At 39.3% G+C, this 19,449-nt stretch overlaps 1 long non-coding RNA gene across 1 annotated transcript in view; it reads right to left on the bottom strand.

Annotated features, from left to right (window-relative positions):
- Nucleotides 1–8,808: 8,808 nt before the first annotated feature.
- The window catches only part of LOC122172077, a 16,010-nt gene continuing 5,369 nt past the window's right edge, over nt 8,809–19,449 (bottom strand). The window contains exons 3-4 of the long non-coding RNA XR_006172176.1: nt 10,220–10,287; nt 8,809–9,099 (exon numbers count right to left, since the gene is read on the bottom strand). This is a non-coding gene — a long non-coding RNA (uncharacterized LOC122172077). The remainder of the gene's footprint in view (nt 9,100–10,219; nt 10,288–19,449) is intronic.

Below are 19,449 nucleotides of genomic sequence, written 5' to 3' on the forward strand. Positions count from 1 at the left end.
CCAGCATTACTAGGGACTCAGCAGGAGTACTGTGTCCAGTTTTGGTGACATGCATTGAAAGGTATGTGCAAAAATCACTGTGGAGAGAACAGTGAGAACACTGGCAAACATTACGTATAGGTAAAAGTTAAGTCAACAGAAGCTACTTAAATTAGAGAGGAAAACGTTAAGGAAAGGTGTAATAATAGTCTTCAGATGTGAAAAGATGTTGCTGCAGAGAGCAAGTGAATATACTCTTCTCTATTTATGTAATAGGCACAGGATAAAGTAATAGATTTAAACTCAGGAAGGAAGGTTCAGGTTAGACATCTGGGTATCAGACATCCCACAGCAAAAAAGAAAATTTAAGACAATTCAGGTTGATTTATCTCAGCAAGGGACCTGTACATAATGGGGACTTGGGGAATTACCAGAAATTTCTGACAATTACAGAGTTTGATGTTACTTTCCTGATGCCAAGGAATGAAAAAAAATGGAGGAAATAATACAAGTTGTGTTGTGGAGAGAGGGAAGGAGGGAAGGTGTGGAAAGCAGTGTAAAATACATTGCAGAAGAAAGACATAGAATCATAGAATCATAGAATCATAGAATCACCAAGGTTGGAAAAGACCTAAAAGATCATCCAGTCCAACCGTTCACCTATTCCCAACAGCTCCCACTAAACCATGTCCCTCAACACAACATCCAGCCTTTCCTTGAACACCTCCAGGGTCGGTGACTCCACCACCTCCCTGGGCAGTCCATTCCAGTGCCTGACCACCCTTTCTGAAAAGTAATACTTCCTCATGTCCAGCCTGAATCTCCCCTGCCATAACTTGAAACCATTCCCCCTGGTCCTATCACTAATGACACGAGAGAAGAGGCCGACCCCCAGCTCACTACAACCTCCCTTCAGGAAGTTATAGAGAGCAATGAGGTCTCCCCTGAGCCTCCTCTTCTCCAGGCTGAACATTCCCAGCTCCTTCAGCCTCTCCTCATATGGCCTGTGTTCCAGACCCCTCACCAGCTTTGTTGCCCTCCTTTGAACACGTTCCAGGGCCTCAATGTCTTTCTCGCAGTGAGGGGCCCAAAACTGGACACAGTACTCGAGGTGCGGCCTCACCAGTGCTGAATATGGGGGAACAATCACCTCTCTGCTCCTGCTTGCAACGCTGTTTCTGATGCAAGCCAGGATGACAAAAGGAAAGGTGAAGGTAATAGGTAGGAGGAAGCAATGGGGGATAAATTCGGGTGGTGAGGGACAGTGAATGTGTACCCATAAGGTGAAATGGGGATGAGAAAAGAGAGGACCTAGTACAGAAGACTCCATCCTAGCTAACTCCAGCAGAGGCTTGGAGTGTAGACAAAAGATGGTCAGAAAGATCTGTTTTCTCCTAGAGATTCCCAGACCACATGCTTTCCATACATTTCCACAAAGCTCTCTGCTTACATTCGTATGCATTCAGGAGTGTCTGAGAAATCTATGGACAACAAATTTTACCCCTTTCTTCTACTTTATTTTCTCACAGCAGTTCATTGCACAGCCTCAATATCTCTCAGTCTCTGTTCTAAAAGTTCAACACTTCTGCAAACCCGTCTCTTTCTGTACTTCCTTTTGGGTACCAAGGAACTAATTATTCCAAAAAGTTTAATAATGAAGGAACTCTGCAGTAGGAAGTTGGAGAATAAAGCAAATTTCTCTATGGCACGATTCTAATGGCTCATCTCTTCTATTTCTTTCTTCAGGCTCCTCCTTTACTCACCACAAATTTCCCCAGAGTTGCAACACAAGAATCAAGGGTGCTATAGGAAACAGAGTCATTGGATGCTTGACTACCTCAGCCATCTGCACAGCCTGCTCTCAGTTCAGGCATGGCATGACAACCAAATAATCTGGCAGTAACACATCCTTATCTTTTACTGCTACAGTAGTATAAATATATATTCTTCATTATAAACTTGCAGAGTATAATTGTTTATACTTGAGGAAATGAAGTACAAGTATTGCAGATGGTTGCTCTGTTTGGATAGATAGTTAAATTGCTCCCACTTTTTCTGTGGGACAAGGGTGGAAACACCAGACATAAAAATCATTTTGTGCAGTACCAGTGTCAGAGGCAAAATGATGGGGGGGAGAACCATTAAACAACATGCGAAAGGGAAAAATGAGCTCTTTTTTTCCTGTGGCACAAAACGTAGTTTTGCATTTTTTTGGCTGCCAAAGACTTTAACATTTGAGGTATTTAGAGATTGTTGCAAAAGAAAATAAAGATTTTTCTTAAAAGTATGTTTTCCATTAATGTTTTTAGCCATGTGTCTGTTGTTCATTTATTGGGTAATTCTACACAGGTGAATTGTCTTGGCAGTATATAGTTCTTCCCCTTCAGCAATACTGTTTAATGTGATGAACAATGTTGTCATGATGAGATCCAATAATTTTCCTCTTAGCCAATAACTCACTTAATTGCAGCCAGAGTAGAAAAACTTTATGGAATTAGAAAGAGCTCCCAGTAAAACCTATTGTGGAAGAAGGAGTCCAGCACTGTGGTGCTTTATAGCCTAGGAAGGGGCTAAAATGATCATGACACTAGTTGAAAGAATCCACAAGCCCAGGCTTGAAAAGGTTATTACAACTTGGGATGTAACTAGGAGCCAACATTTATCTTAGAAAAACATTTCTACATTAAAAATAAAGAAGCTTCTGGTGCGGTTTTTTTTTCTTTTCTTTTCTTTCTTCTTCTTTTTTTTTTTTAAAGCCCTCCTCCTTTCTGCCCACCTGGCTAAATCACCATTAACATAAATGTTTGTTTTTAATATAGGTTGTTTAGCTCAGTAGTGAGACTAGGAAAAAAAAAAATGTCCTGGTAATGAACATTAAGATCTGTCAGGCTGATAGAAATGTCATGAACAGAAGCAAAGCAATTTAAAAAGGACAAGCTAACATCAAGTAAATAGTATCCAAGACTTCTATGTAACAAGGCCCTCAGAGGCTGAATACAAACCCTAGTTCTGTCATTTTGTCTTTTTCGGCCCACTGTAGTCTCACTTTTAAGACTATTTCCTAATCACAAGGAAAGGAAAAACGGAACTGGATAACTGTGAGTTCCCAGCAGCCATGCAGTGTGTCTTCCCATACCCTGCACTGACACAGAGGAACATTCCTAGAGTACAAAGAAAATGTGCTAATGAGCTTATTTCTTCCTCCCCCCCCCCCCTCAGAGATGAAAGATAGCTTTCCTCCAAGGGAATTTCTGTTAGAAGTTGCCATTGAAGTAGATCAGCAGCAGACAGCAGGTTGCCATCATTTCCGGATTTCACTGAAACTAGAGGAAATTATATTCTTGTTTTGAACAGCAGATAAATGTATGCAGTTGCAAACAAAATTCAAAAGACTTACAACATAAATTTACCCCCCTCCAACACCTTAACTTCATTTAGCAGGTTCTCTCCTCTTCCTTTTCCCTTATAGTAATAATGCACAACTTCAGTCAGAATTTCTCACACGGGTATTATGAGATCTCATCTCTCAACCTTTCTCCACTTGTTCAGTAGGAATCTTCAAAAAGATGAGAACACTAGGACATGTTCGTTTGATGTCCCAGGGTATTTCTTTCACATCAGAAATTGGAGAGGTTCGAAAGAGAGCAGAATATATATTGGATTCAACAGTATCTTCGTGAATAGGAAGACTATCAAATGTTACCTTTTTTCTTTTTTGCCTTACTGATGGTTTATGTTTATTTTATACGGATTCAGCAGTCCTTAATAAGAAAGCTCTATTTTCTGCTCCTCCTGGACATGGAGAATCATGCTTAATGACTGGAGAAAACCAAGCTACTCAAGACTAAACTCTAGCTTCACCATCCCTGCAGTTCCCTTGACTGTTTGGACCAGGATGTTTGACATAATACAGTTGTTATTAATGGCAAGAAGCTTTCTGAAGCATGAAAGCATGCACTGTTTCATTTCATACCTCGGAGCAGTAAACCAGCTTGTACTCTACTTGCTCCTCTTTAGGCACAAAAATCATCACATTGCCCCCATGGCATTAAAGGTCGAAACCAAAAGGCTTACCTAATAGTAAACCCTTAGCCACCGCAAAGATCAGATAAGAAAAGAACAGAAGGTAGTCTTTTCCAGGGGGCTAACCACCATGGGCCTGACTATAAATGGAGAGAACGTCTGCTATGAGAGCATCTTAGACTAAGTAGAACAGACACCGCTCAGAGGGCAACCTTTGAAAATTTACAATGGTATCACATGTGGAGTTGCAAGACAGCAAATCTAAAACAGACAAGTAAAATAGTTTTACAGCTGCAGAGTGCTGCCAATTACTGCAGATGCCCTGAAAAAATAAAATGAAAAAGAAAAAAAGCAAAAACTGTAAAAATACTAAAGACAGAAAAGAATTGTGTTGAGATTTATCAAAGAGTCCAACATAAAGCGACGTTCTCTTAGTAGAAGAATTTGTACTCGGTATGAATAGAACAGCCAGTTATGATTGGAAGAGGCTATGTTGTTCAGGTATATCAGAATGGCTCCAGAGCACTAAATTAACATTGGACTGATTCAGCCATTTCTGTACATATTTAAAGCCATTATCCTATGGTACTTTTGGAGTCTATCACTCTTTTAACCTATATTATGTGCTTGGTTGCCTGCATGCAAATAGATATTTTGATATGTGTTGTGTAGGTGGTGAATCCTGCATAATATACAGCATAGCTGTACTGCTGTGCTGGGCAGAGCTGTGCTTCTTGTACTTAATATGCAAATAGCAATTGTTGCACCGTTTCAATACTATCAAAAATATTAAACTGCAAACTGCAGTTTCAGTTACTTCAGGAGACAATGCTGTGAAACTGCTGTGGTCCTGGATTTGTGCTAAACAACTTGTAGTTCAATATAATGTGACTCTCATATAAAAATAACTATATACCTTCGTTTTTCTGTAAGAGATGTTCTTTCACAAACTCATAAAAAATGCCAAGGGTTGTTTTCATAACTGTTTTAGTAGGAGGTCTTTTTGTTAATCTAGGAGAGTCAAATAAATCTGTGGTACTAACAGCCTTTCACTGGCAGAATCAGAACAATTGCTATCAGAACTTTTGAAGATATTCTACCATTAGTTTCCGATTCCTCAGGAATTTTCTGGGCAATACTAAATTGAAGTGAGGGGAAGAAGTCCTTACTCTGACTCAAAAGGACCTCTAGAGGTTTGTGAACAGTGTCAACAGGAACCTCCTGAAACTCAATAAGGTCAAATGCAGAGTTCTGCTACCTTAGCAGAACAGCCCCATGCATGAAAACAGGCTAGGGACTGCATGCATGCATCACAACCCTTCTGGGAATGAACTGGGGATCGTGGTGGGTAAGAAGCTGGGTAGGAACTCACAGTGAGCCCCCATCAGAAAGAATGGCATCTGGTATTAGGAAGCTGCACTAGAAGAAGTGTGACCATCAGTGGTGAAGCTTCCTCTGGAGTACTGCATGCAGGTTTAGGCTCCTCCTGTTCAAGGAGGTTGCTGAGAAGCAGGACAAAGTCTGCAGATGGCTGTTCAGGATGATCAGGGGCCTACAGTTAGAGAGTTGGTCTTGTATAGCCTGGAGGGAAATAAGGTACCAGGTATTAGCTGCTTACAGCTACTCCCAGGAAAGGAAAAAAGATGGGCAGTGGCAGGTGACACAGCAAGGAGCAACAACACCAGCTATGGTGTGGCAGGTTCAGTCTGAACTCCAGGAAAAAAATTCTTCACTAAGAAGATTGCACAGGAACAGCATAACTGGGAATGTGGGAAAGTATGCACACTTTCAGGAATTAACCTGACAAAGCCTTGGCTCAGCTGATGTTGTATTGGTGATGTTTTTGCTTTGGGTTCCCTGTTGGACTGCTTAACCTCTACAGACAGCAATTCCACCAGTATGACTATGATCCTTCGATCTGCTCACCAGCTCGTAGAGGTAAGAGCTTTTGTACTCTCGGCAGTCACAAAGCTATTCTAGATTGTATATACATATGGGCAATGAGCTCAATACTCATCTCCCAGAAGAACTGTATTACATGTTTCTCATTAGAATTATTTCAACAATTCATTTTTCAATTTTACCTTCTACTTCAGGCACTTCAGGCACATAGTGTCAAAAATAAGGGAATAAGGCTGCATGCAGTAAATTTTCTGCCTCTCCCAATAGAAAAGTTAATACAGGATGATTGTTGTATTGAATAAGGTAGGTTAACCACTGTTGGATTTTCTGTGCAATGTTAACACCTAACAATGCCAAAACAACACTCAGCAATCCCCAAACATCTTTCAGTACTGTGTCTCCTGCTACCCACTGTAAGAGTGAGTCACTGCCTGAATGAATGGGCAGTCTAAGGCAGTCAAAGAGCAGAACAAAGAGAGTATGTATAAAGTGGAAAGCTGAGATGAGGAGATATGTCAAGATTTCCTGAAGATTGCTTAGAATGGGGAAGGCTGAACTACTAGATAAATGCTGCTCTCCTAAGGTCTAGCTCAGTACTACCACAACATAGCAATGTTTCTATAACCATAAAAACTCTGTGGTGCTTCCTAAAAAAAAAAAAAACATATATATATATATATATACTGTGTATACATATATAGTGGAGTTTTCAGAAAATCTTATTCTTCAGCTTCCCTGGGAAAACTGACTCCTTTGTAATGCTTTTGATGAAATGTCCTGGTTCTCTGCCCCTGCTGCTTCCTACACAGAGAAGCTCCCACAAATCATTTCATAAAGAACTGCAGACAAGTTTTGGTGTCAGTTTTATTCCGTTCACTGCCTTTGAGAATTTATACGCATTGCTCAGGGCAGAGGAACAATTCATTGGCAAATTACTGAAACTATAATTCAGGTTTGGATATTCTAACAGCAGTCATGCCTCACTCATTTATAAGGGAGGAAAAACAATAGCCTCAAACAAACCTGTGGATTTAAAGCTATGGCTGGCAGTGCACAAACACAAGAAAGAGTCCCCTGTGGGTCCTAAGCAGGTTCATTTCTTGGTTTTAGCAGATCTGACAGACTTCTGTTGTACTGTTCTGTGGTTTCCATAAACCAAGGGTGAACACCAAGGCCAGACTAGTCACATTGTTTCCTCGTTTAGGAATTCCAGAATCTCACCTCTGTGTTTCTGCATATTGAGGTAACACACTGCCTACAAGGAGATTAAGTGAGTGCACTTCAGCTGCCAGTAGTAGGTACATTACAAAAGCAAAATCAACCATCCCACACAGCTGGAGAGAAGCATAGATAAATCTTTTGAGACAGTAGGGATGTGTTGGTATGGATACTGCAATCATATGCACAGTTATGCGTTTTCACATATCTTTGCAATTACAGAGAGTTTTTGCAAAGCTTAATGAGATTAGGGCAATTTCCATTTTTCTGTTATGTAAAACAGAGCAACTTTACACAATGCATGTGCCCCACAGCCTACAGTACTGACTGTTGTGAGGTAGCAAATTTTATTGCTGATCTGGATGACTGTACCTTCAGTAAGTTTGCAGATGATATCACATTGGTTCATCTGCTTGAATAGGAGTGCCCTACAGAGGGGTCTGGGCTGGTCCAATTGTTCCATAAGACATGCTGCAGGGTCCTGCACTTTGGTCACAATCCCATGCATCACTGCAGGTTTGGAGCAGAGTTTTGGCCATCTAGCTGCATAGAGAAGAAGGATCTGCAGGTGTCAGCTGACATCCACTGAACAGAAGCAAGCAGTGTGCTCAGGTGGCCAAGAAGACCAATGGCATCCTAGCTTTTATCAGAAATAATTCTCTCAGCAGGAGCAATAAAGGAAGTGATCATCCCCCTGTATTCAGGGGGATATATACTCTGGTGAAGCTGCACCTTGAGTACTGCGTTCAGTTTTGGGCCCCTCACTACAAGAAATGTATCGAGATCCTGGAATATGTCCAGAGAAAGGCAACAAAGCTGGTGAGGGATATGGAGCACAAGTCTTATGAGGAGCAGCTGAGGGAGCTGGGATTGTTCAATCTGAAGAAGAGGAGAGGGAGAACTCAGGGGAGAACTTATCCCTCTCTACAACTACCTGAAAGGAGGTTGTGGCCATGTGGAGGTCAGCCTCTTCTCCAGGTAACAGCAATAGAACAAGAGGGAAATGCCTCAAGTTCACCATGGGAAGTTGAGGTTGGATGTTAGGAAAAAATTATTCTCAGGCAGTAGAAAAGGCTGCACAGGAAGATTTTTTATTCACTTTTTGTCCCTGGAGGTGTTCAAGAACCTTTTGGTACCAAAGGGACATAGTTTGGTGTGTAATATTGGTGGTGATGGGTTGATTGTTGGACAAGGTGATTGTAGTGGTCTTTTCCAACATTAATGATTCTATGACTCACTGAATCTATGAAATTATGTATACCCAGTCTTGAAAGGGAGGTGACCTGTACATGTGTAAAATATGGCCAGACAAAATCATGGTAGAAACAAACCATTCACAGCACATAAATCTAGAAGCACCAGTTCTGCTTCAGAAAGTCTGTTGAGGGATGGCAATTTGCTGTAAGCTGTTTGCAGTCAGAAACTACTCACATTCAGGGAGAGTGAGGATAGCCCAATAGCACTGCGTAGGGGATGAGAGATTGCTGAGATGGTGAGGATTCCCTGTGTGAATATCATTATATCAAGAGAAAATCCACTACAGACTCTAGTCAAATCTTTTCCTGATTGACTTGTCAAACAGTTCCTTGAAAAAAAGCGGAGTTTATATCTCCCAGCTGAATAACAGTAAATGCAAACCCCAAATTATGTAATATAAGAATGAAAATTTACAGTGTGAAAAAAAGCTACAGTGAGTCCCCACTGACTTTTATTGTTATGCTTGCTAAAACATGGAGGTTTTTATATAGCAGTGTGAATTATTCCAACATAGACATACAAGTGACAACATTTCTTCATTATTTTCACTTTTCCCATACTAATTGCAGTAAACATTTAAAACACGCATTCTAGAAGATGAAAACTCTTGCTGGGAAACTCAAAACTTCTTATTGTTTGTCTTCCTTCTTTTCCAGTGGCAACACTATAGTAGTGGCAAAACGTCTTTGTCCTGTTCCTTAAATAAGTGCAATCCTTTCCCTGTGGAGTTAGGGTTCAGAAAAATGGTTGCTTGTGACTTTGCTTACCAAATCTTTTCTCCACAGAGAATTATTTTCATGCTTCAGAGCACTTTTCATATTCTTCAATGCTTTCATTAGTGTTTCAGTGATACAGCCAGAACTGGAGTGAACTGAATTATCTTCATCGATATCAGTGATTCAAAGCTTAGTATTAATTACTATTAATATGCCCCATACCGACTTTTTGTTGCATTGTGTATTAAAATGATCTATTGAACGATTTACTGAATTCAAACACTTATTTTCACAAGTCAAAATTATAAGAAATGCCTGTTGATGCTTTTTTTGGTACTTCTTTTTAGGGGGTGGAACATTCTGAATCTATTGATGAGTTTGAAGAGTATGGCGATAAGTCTGCTTTTTTGTAGACTGCTTGTTGCCTTCATAAGCCAATTGATCTGAACAATCTGCTTCATGCTGGAGCATGACTCTTTTTCAGTGTTAACTGTTATTTTACCTTTGTTATTAAATCACTCTCTAATTGAGGTATATTTGATTAAATCATTTTAAAGACCAAACAAACAGCTCCAAATTTGATTAATTTGCAATTCATGATTTACGCTGAAGTCAGAAGAGGCTTTGTTTAGCAGCAAATTAATATTAAACAATGCAAGTTCATGCTCATACAGTATCACTGAGAACCCAGTTGAGAATATGCCATATTTCAATATTTTCAGGCTAATAAAGAACAAGTCATCAAATGTATCAGTTTCTTCTTGATTGTACTGTAAAAACTTCACGTTGATTTCATTGTAGCTGCTGAGATGCAAAATTTGAAATCAATAGAAGAGGAAGGTCCATGCTTCTGATAATGCAAACAGTCACCCTAAATATTCTCCTCTTTTTTTTTAATGAACTCCATTGGGTGAGGTGACAGATCATGACCAGGGACTATACCAGCAGTGGATATCTCTAAATATAATTATTGTTCATGGCAATTGTTATTTATCTTCCTGAAAGTGAGAACCTTGTTTTAAGGATGGTCATGAAAGCTCCTTTCATGGGAAAGAAAATAGGCACCTCAAGAAGACATTTGTCTGATAATGCTAAGACAAATCTTTCTTTTAGGAGAAACTTACAACACTAGGTTAAAGCAGTTCCTTCCTAAATGGCTGCAGTGTGGTGGGATACATCTCGGCCTCTATACCTGTACATACAGAGAAAGAAAAAAAGCTGAACTTACTACAGGCTGAAGTTTAGCAAGGGGGATAATATTCTTAATGGAGAATACTTGAAAATACATCACTGATAACTCACCCATAGTTGTAACAACAGGACACTAAATTGCTATTTATAGAGAAGCATATTATCATTTGTCCCACTCAGCTGAGTGACCTTGGAATTTTTGCTCATCAGACCCTTGAAATTTCATTTATTGCCGAGTCTCTGGCAAGGAAAGGAGTTCAGCTACATGCTCTGCTTGCTAATGTGAACAGTAGGAGCACTTTTTTGTTACAGTGTTCTAGCTCTACATTTTAGGCTTCTTACTATTGTTGACAGCAGGGTGTTACTGATAGTTCCACTTTCTAAAGAAAGGAGAAGCTACTGAGTCTCAAGCTAGCACCACTGTGCTACTAAACTTTCTTTCGTCCTTATTCCCTTCTTTCCCCTTCTTTTTTTAACTTGTCTTTCCCCCTTTCCCCCATAATTTTTCCTCAGTGTATGTAAGTACACTGGATTTATAGAACCATGTGGGGTGGATCCTGTTCCTTTTAGGGCAGGGTGTAACAACCCACAATATTAATATGAAAATGCAGATATAAAAATTCTGTACAGTTCAGAGATCTTTCTTGCAGGATAACCTCCTGCAAAACTCATAGTGTTGTGTAGGAAATAACCATCACTGTCTTTGGATTACAATGAAAATTCCTAGCCACATTTTCAGTTAGAGCCTCAATATGGTGATAAGCACAGCTTGAATGCAAAGAGGAAAAGTTGCCTTGATAATTTCAGGATATTCCCTCATCTTTTTCATACTACCTTTGAATGTTTCAATGATTCTAGTGCAAAAGATTGCTTTTGTCTTTTCAGTTGAAAGAAAATGTTTTGTTATGAATAGATAAAAAGGGGAGAATGTACTTCTGTTAGGTCCTGAGAAAGTCAAAGTCCCGGTGCAGTAGAAGAAATGCAGTTCAGTTACATGTGATGACATCATGTGGTCAGACTGATGCATGAAGATGTTGTTTCTGAAGCTTTCTATCCCAGCACTCTTACTATCCCAGAAAGCAGATGGTATCTTATCACTTCTAAATGGACACTACTAACCAGTGCACACAGTTGAGGGGGGTTCACTGTTGCCCCTCTATTCTGAGCAGAAAACTTTTTGTTGTTTTCAATCCAGTGCAGAAGATTATCTTTTTGTTTTGTTTTTACAAAAAAGTGCAATTTCCCACATCATGGAAAACTGAGTTTCCAGACAGTTTCACATATAGTCAAATGCACAGACATAGTGGAAAAAGAGGCTAGGGCACTCTAACTCTTGCATGACTGTGCAAAAGTAATTACATCCTTCCTAGTAATGCACATTGTGTATAATTGCATATAGTCCTTAAAAATCAGACCTCAACATAAGAAAACCCAGATGAGTAGTCCTGCCAATGAGCCACCAGTGGCAATGTGTGACTAAAGTTTTTTTATCCTGAAATTCCCCTAATTAAGCACTTTAATTAAAGTGCTTGGACATTCCTCATTTACAAATGACTATACTCTCAGCACAGGCCATAGGACACCGTTCTTCAGTAATTTCATATTTGCATCTGATCTCCAAAGCAGCCAAATCACCTCTTTCCAGAACTGCAGCATGCTCCCACAGAGTATATTCCTACAGATATTCCCATTTGTTCTTTTCATACTGCAGTCACTTCATTGCAGTAGACCACTTGATGCTCCACCTCACTCTTTCACTCACAGGCCATAATGAGAGTGTTTTTTGATACTAACTTCATGTAGATATTCAAGTCTGTCTTGTATGTAGACAACAGTAATCTGTTACTCAAACTGGGATTCCTGTTGGAAGCCAGGTGAGGCTATCAAGACGGTGAGCACATAGCTGCCCCACATATATGGGGTAAATCCTTCAGTCCATTGTAAACTGTCTTAACATTTTCTGCCAGTTGGTTTTACCTGCTGGTTGTTTGCAACGATTTCTTTGAATGGAAAAGGAAAAATATGTAAGGTGGAAATTTTTCTTTAAGCACTTTGAGGAACTTCATCACGTAACACAGTCAAGCAGAACTGAAGATTATCTCAGAAAACTGTTATAGCTAATTCATTCACCACAGCTTGCAATGGCATTGAGAATGGAGATGTAGAAAGATGTGCCTGCAACAAGTCTCCAAGAAAGGAATGAGTGCTTTGTGATTGAAAGCTAGGCCAGAATTTTCGCACAGAGAACAATCTAAGAATCTGTGTTTAGCTACTTGTTTTTCATGAAGCCTTCTCCATGACCCACAGCAGGAAAGGAAAGCACACTTAATATGTTTCCCTCCTGGCTCTTGAGCATGCGAACCTGAAACCTGTCAAAAACTCCAGAGGGATTCTCTCAAAACTACTTAAAGTAATGTAAAAGGTCACTGTGGCCCTACAGCTCTGCCCTGCTGCTCTGATGCCAGGGAGTTTGAAAAGGACATTCCCATTCTCACAGCCTGATGCCACTGATACCAGCAAAACATATTTTCCTTCCATGTTATTAGTATTCTTGAATGAAGCTTACTGTTTTCCCTACTCATCACAGAAAATATATAGGTTAGAGCCACAAAGACTTACAAAAAACCACTGAGATTGTACTTTTATGAAGGTGTTTACTCTTTTTCAGCATATACCCCACTCACTTATTTAATTCCTGTAATTTTCAGATCAGTTCTCTACATTTCTCGTTGTTTTCTCCTTTTCTTTGTCTCATGCACTGTGTAATGCATAGTCTCTGTAGACTCTCAGTATTATTTTCTGTAATGTCTACCAAAGGGCAAACTACTTAAAGTGCAGCATAATCTTATCAAGCCTCACTTCTTCATTTTTAAGAAGTATATATGAAGATAACTAAATAGTATGGCACATGGGGCCTATTCATAACTTAATCAGGTAGTTTCAAATTTTAAACACATTATTCCAACAGCAGCTTGTACAGATAGTCACTAACCATTAAGGAAAACATACATCCCTTTTGCTGCCACCAACCACATTCTCTTTGCTTTATGGATCCATGGAGAAATTCTGGCTGTAGGCACTTGTTCCTGTCATACAGTTTAAGCTATTCTCTGCCAGCAGCTCGAAGGCTGTATGCAGAACATCAGATCTTGAGAAGTAAGAGCTCCTGGGGTGCTCAGAGGGAGGTCCTCCTGCTTACTACTCCTCAAGAGATCCACGAAGGATGTGGAAGGATATTTCACACACAAAAGCGGCATCAGCCCAATAGCAAAGATTGCTCTACCTGTGGGTGCTCTTCAGGAATATTTTTATTTCATTCTTTTGACCATTATTTTGAAGACTTAGATTGTTTCCAAATGCATCTACAAATGCATTTCATACCAACTTCAAACAGCATGTTGGGATAAAACTGTGACCCCACATTTGTCTCTGCTTTCCAATGTCCCATTCTGAAAGACAGCTTTTTATTTTTCATTAGGAGTCCAGATACTTGAACTCTAAAGAGTCAGTACTCATGATTTGAGTTGAAAGAAAATTACTACTGCAAGCTGGCCTTGCAAACCCACTAAGCCATTTGCTTTGGCAGGGGGGTTGGACTCAATGATCTCTGGAGGTCCCTTCCAACCCCTACAATTCTGTGATTCTGTGATTCTGCCTGCTGTAGTACTTGTGCACAGCCTATCTTTGTCCATCTTACATGGCAGCAAGCATACACCAAATTACATAAATACGTACATACAGTTTATTCACTCTTTCACTCGCTCCTTTCAAGTCTATACTTTGCATGTGCTACTTATGTATAGCTCCTAGTATAACTGCCCAGGGCCCCATCCAACCTGGCCTTGAGCACCTCAAGGGATGGGGCAGCATAGCTTCTATGAACAGCTGAGCCAGGGTCTCACCGCCCTCTGAGTGAAAATTTTTCTCCTAACATCAAACCTAAATCTCTCATCTTTTAGTTTAAAGCCATTTCCCCTAGTCCTATCGCTATGAGACTGTATAAAAAGTTGGTTCCCTTCAAACATGAGGCAAGACATTAGACCATTTTTAAAATCATGTCTAATTTCCCTTTCTCGTGAGCCATGTTGTTTGTTTGGTCGTGGTAGCTATTGAACAGTACATGCTTACAGCTTTGAATGTTGATTTCTATACAAGATAATTATGCTATAATCAGGTATAGAAGACAGTATTCCAGAGGGAAAAAAAATTGCATATAAAGAATCCTGGAAGATAGCACTGTTTGTTTTTTTTGTTTGTTTTGTTTTGTTTCTTTGTTTTTTGGTTTTTTTTTTTAAATTAATTGCTGTCTGTGGCCAGTTCCTTTCTGCTCTGCATTAGTGGTAAAACATGAATATTTTCTTACAAAACAGTGCTTATTTGAAAACAGTTTTATGTTACTCATCGGGCTTAACTACATTTGATGCTCTTAACAGCTGGACATTTACTGCACAGTTCTAAAATTTACCATGAACAAGACTGTAGGCATAACTCAAACTACAACAAGCAAAATAAGGCACATTTGAGAGCCATATTAACCACATCTTTCTGTCCCAGAATATACATTTCTAAATCTTGTTCTCAACTTTGACTCTCTTTATAACTGTCCTTCAGCACAGTCACTAAGCATGATTTGCAGTGCTGAAAACAATTATCTACATTTTATCTGTTTTTCTCAGGAGCACAGAAATGTGGCATCTTTCTAGAGAGTAAGCCTGCAAACACAGAGCACGCTGAAGAGAAAATAATGCTGAACATCACCTGGCAACATGCTTAACAGTAACAACATTTGCTTAAATATGTATAAACATTTCCTGATAACAATCTGTCTGGAGTGACCCTTTACCTATAAGTAGACCTGAAAATGTACCCTTTCAATTGCAAATATGTTAGTCATCATTGTGGAAGAATCATTAATCTTAATAACAGGAAACTTACAGACTAACTCAACCAGCTTCCCTGGCCACCAATCTGTTGCTCCATATGTCTAAATCTAAAGCAGAGAAGCACCTGAGAGCAAAGGATGTATTTTGTGCCTTGAGACATCTGCCCCAGCTAGGACTCTGCTCTGCCTTGTGAAATTCCTTCACCCACAGGTAAGATTCCAAGGAGGATGTTAGCAAAGTTATTCAGTTGCTCCTGTTGATGGGAAAATGTGGAACAGCAGTTTTATAGAGGTCTTACAGACTGGAAGTATTCCCTCAAAGCCAATCAATATCCAGAGAGATGGTGGAGTACATGAGCCAGGAGAAGCTACTACAAAGCAACTGTGGCACTGTTGACCAACCCCATAGTGCCTTGACTTATTTGTTGAGAATGAAGATGTGACAAACATCTAAAGGAACACTGAGACACAGCAGTTAAGGACTGTCAAGCCATTTGACTTGTTTTTTGTTGGTTTTTTTTTTTTTTTTTTTTTTTCACAGCACCAAATTTAGGTCTAGACAATTGACTGCCTTGGAAGTGGGTAGGAGTTGTAGTTACACACATTCATGTAGCAACTGAGAGTGCTGGTTTGTGCATGTGGTTGGCTGGCACTATAAGGTCTGCTTGGCTCAGAAATACAGATCATGCTTTGCTCCTTTCCCAGAAAAATTCTTTTAAAACGCATGCTTTCTGCACCTAAAACGTTGATGAAAGCAACTTTTTATCCTGTAATGGATTGGGCTTAAGGCCAGTCTTCAGTGAAGTTTGTGTGATTTGACCCCCTTAATGCAACAGATGTTTAAAGATGCCTCAGGCAAAGTTTGGAAGGAAGGCCAACTGTTAGTCAGAGAGCAGCCCCAGACCAAAAGAAAAGTCCAGCTGGCAACTCATTTTAGAAGGGTGGGGTTTTTTTGTTTGCTTTGTTTTGTTTTTTGACAACTGTTGTCTAAAGAGAGAAAAGCTCTTAGTATTGCCTCTACTTGGAGACTCCTACATTGAGTAGAAAGAATAGTAGAGGTAAGATATTCTTCACTAAGTTAGATGAGACAACTCGGAGTAGAAGTTATGTGATACTCTGGATGCTTTTTTGAGTACTGGCAGGAAATGTGCACCAGAGAGCCAGCAAGGGTGTGAAGCCAAATATTTTCTGGACTGTATTTTGTGTGGACCATGAACCTTATTCCCCTGACTAAAATTGTATCTCCACCTGTGTATACAGATGAGCTGCCCTCCTCAAATCTTTTTCTCCTGCAGTAGATAGAAAATCTTTCTTACTTTCAACCCGTTGCAAGACTGAGATCTCAAAGAAAAATTTGAATGTATATTTACTTTTTATTAAAAACATATTATGAATATATGTGTATGAATGCTGTCATATTTAGGTGAATACACAGCACAGAGACATATAATTTACAATATAAATATATATATTAAAAATTATATTTTTTTATTGAGATAAAAAAAACCAGCAAAAATTCAGACATCTTTGATATGGTTTTCTGGTTATCTTTATGCAGCCCCTTTATTACTTTCAGACTTCCTTGGAAAACAATAATTAAAGTTACTGGAGACCACAATTTCTAATACTCAATTGACTTCTTCCCTCTCTCTGTCCCCTTGCAACACTCTCTATGCTTTTTAACTCTTTCTTTACTTCTGTCTTCCAAAAACTACTGGGGCTCCACAACCCTTAAAAACGTGCTTTACTTGTTTAGATCATAAAGTGATGATGGGCACACCTTACATTCTTTGTTTGAATCACTTCTATATATTCCTATTCGTTCTTTCTATAGTTAGACCGGACAGAACCTTTTCTGGGGCACTGTTTACTGAAAAATATACATATCCTTCACACAATTGTTCCAGTACCTGAGCATTTACAGGGACGTGTTGAGCCAAGTGGTGTGGTGTTTTTGAGAAGCACTAGCATATATGGAAACTTTTTTAATATAAAGAAAGGGGTAGAAATCCCTGTACTGCAGCTGTCCCTGGTGAAGGTCATGATTGGTTTGAAAGATGAATGGAAAGAAAGAAGAGAGATAAATGCGTTCTTCCACATTTCAGAAAAGCTTGTGAGGAACTCCAACAAGCCTTACGAAGGTATTATTTGATAACTTCCAACGAATATAAAACTACATAGTTTGGGTATGCAGAAATTTCTTCAGAAAACATGAATCCCTGTGAAATCTAAAATGACAAAGCTACTTAAGGCATTCTTTGTGTTAAATGAAATATATTCTACAAGAATCGCTCAAAAACTAAAGCCTCCCATTTTATGATGTTGGTCCACAACATCAGAGGTAGATGTTGGTGGTATGGCTGTACGGGCTGAACCTTCCAACTAAGATTCCATTGCATTTTGTTGCCATGCAACAGATGACAGCAGAGGGGCAGTCTGACAAAATGGCATCTGACATGCAATCTACAACGCAGATGGAGCAAAGGTATGTCACTGAATTCCTCCATAAGGAAAAAGCAGCACCCACTGACATTCATTGATAAAGATATAAGAAATCCTAAAGCACTGCTACAGCTCAGGAAGGAGACCTTGGAGTCATTGCTGTAAGTTCTCTAAAACCACTGACTTGATGTGTAACAGCAGCCAGAAAAGCCAACAAAACACTGGGCATCATTAGGAAAACTATTGGGAGGTATATGCAGGCTGCCCACTACAGAAAGTGGCAGTCATGCTCTCTCTAAGGAGCAGACCCTAATTTTAAAACCTCTAGACATTTCCTACCTTCTTAGTAAGTAATGTAGTAAAGGGCAGTAGGGAAATCTCATTAAAAACAGTGTATAAATTGAAAACAAGTGGGCACTTTGTTTACTCCATAATCAACCAAATGTAATCAAAAATAGAAATTGTTAATGTATTCCAAATTCATGGAAATCATTATGAATGTGATAAGTAGGTCATCCAGCCCAGACATGAGCCTACCCACTGGAGAGGATAACATCAGGAGAAGTATTTGTCAGTTAATGCCTGGAGACAGGAAGAGATTCTTTCTGCTTATAATTTGTTCTTCACAGTATGACTTGCATTGGTTTGTTTGTTTTCTGGCATAGTTATTCTCTTGCCTATGTAGAAGAAGAGAATTTATTCACAGTGTATTGCTGTCACTTTCTACAGAAACAAAAACTTTAAAGGGCAGGTGGTGGAAAGGAACTTCCATAAGTGAAAATGTATTTACTCCCAGTTTCTTAGCTGAGGCAATTACAAGTTTGGGAAAAATTAGTGTGTTCAGTCTTCCTCAGTGCACAAATTTTGGTAAACAAGTTTTCTTGACTATGTACCTCTCCATCTCTCCAATGGTCAGGTCTGCCAACTTTGCTGGATTTTATTAGTTATTTTTTTTTTGCTTTTATATTACAGTAGCTTGAGGACTTGTACTGTCAGAGTTGCTATTGAAATATGCCCAGTAGCATAAGGAAAGTCCTAAGTCTATCAATTGGAAAACAGTTTATCATTAGAAAATATGAATGAAGCTTCTGTTTAACACATGCACGGTGTTGTATGAACACTAATTTTTTTTATACAACTTTAAACCGCAATAGATAACTCACATTCTCAGCAGCCAAATTACTGGAAGTTTTAGAGTTAATGCTATTTTCTCTCTAATTCTAGATTGCATCTGCTCTTGTTTTTAATAAGATAAATTAAGGTCTAAGGCAGCTCTTCCCGCCACAGCATGAAAGATTTTTTATTTTTTAAATCTTTGATTTTCTAGTCTAATAAAGCCTTGAAGAGCTAGACATGTTCTGGTTTTTCGCCTCTCCATGACCCTCTTATTAAACATGGATATTGTACTGTGAGAGACTCTGATATAGGGCTTCAGAAGTTACTGCACCGTAATGTTGCCAAGAGCTATTCCGAGTGCTGAATCTCTAAATTAAAAGGAAATGGCTGAAAACTCACCTACCATATTACTTCCATGTGAAGTTACAGCTGTAAGAAATGTTTTGTTGAAACTCTGATTTAGAGAGACTTTAATTGCTGCTGACGTTTCTGGGAGACAAGTAATTGTTTTCCCTGTAGCTGTGACAAACTAGGTCTGCTTCTGCAAACTCTGAGCAGTTCGAAAAAACTGAGTGGCTTTGGAAAAATCTCTTCTGTTGTGCCACAGAACTTGCTATATTTGAAATGCTTTATGTTATAAGACTGCTCTCCTACCCGGGTCAGCTTCTGAGGCTCCCTGGCAGATGTTCTTCTTCATTTGCAGGCATCAGCCACCTCAGGCTG

This window comes from Centrocercus urophasianus, unplaced genomic scaffold (assembly GCF_019232065.1).
Source record: "Centrocercus urophasianus isolate 14NV4802_14NV808 unplaced genomic scaffold, USGS_Curo_1.0 seq_11, whole genome shotgun sequence".
In the NCBI taxonomy this organism is placed as follows: domain Eukaryota; kingdom Metazoa; phylum Chordata; class Aves; order Galliformes; family Phasianidae; genus Centrocercus; species Centrocercus urophasianus.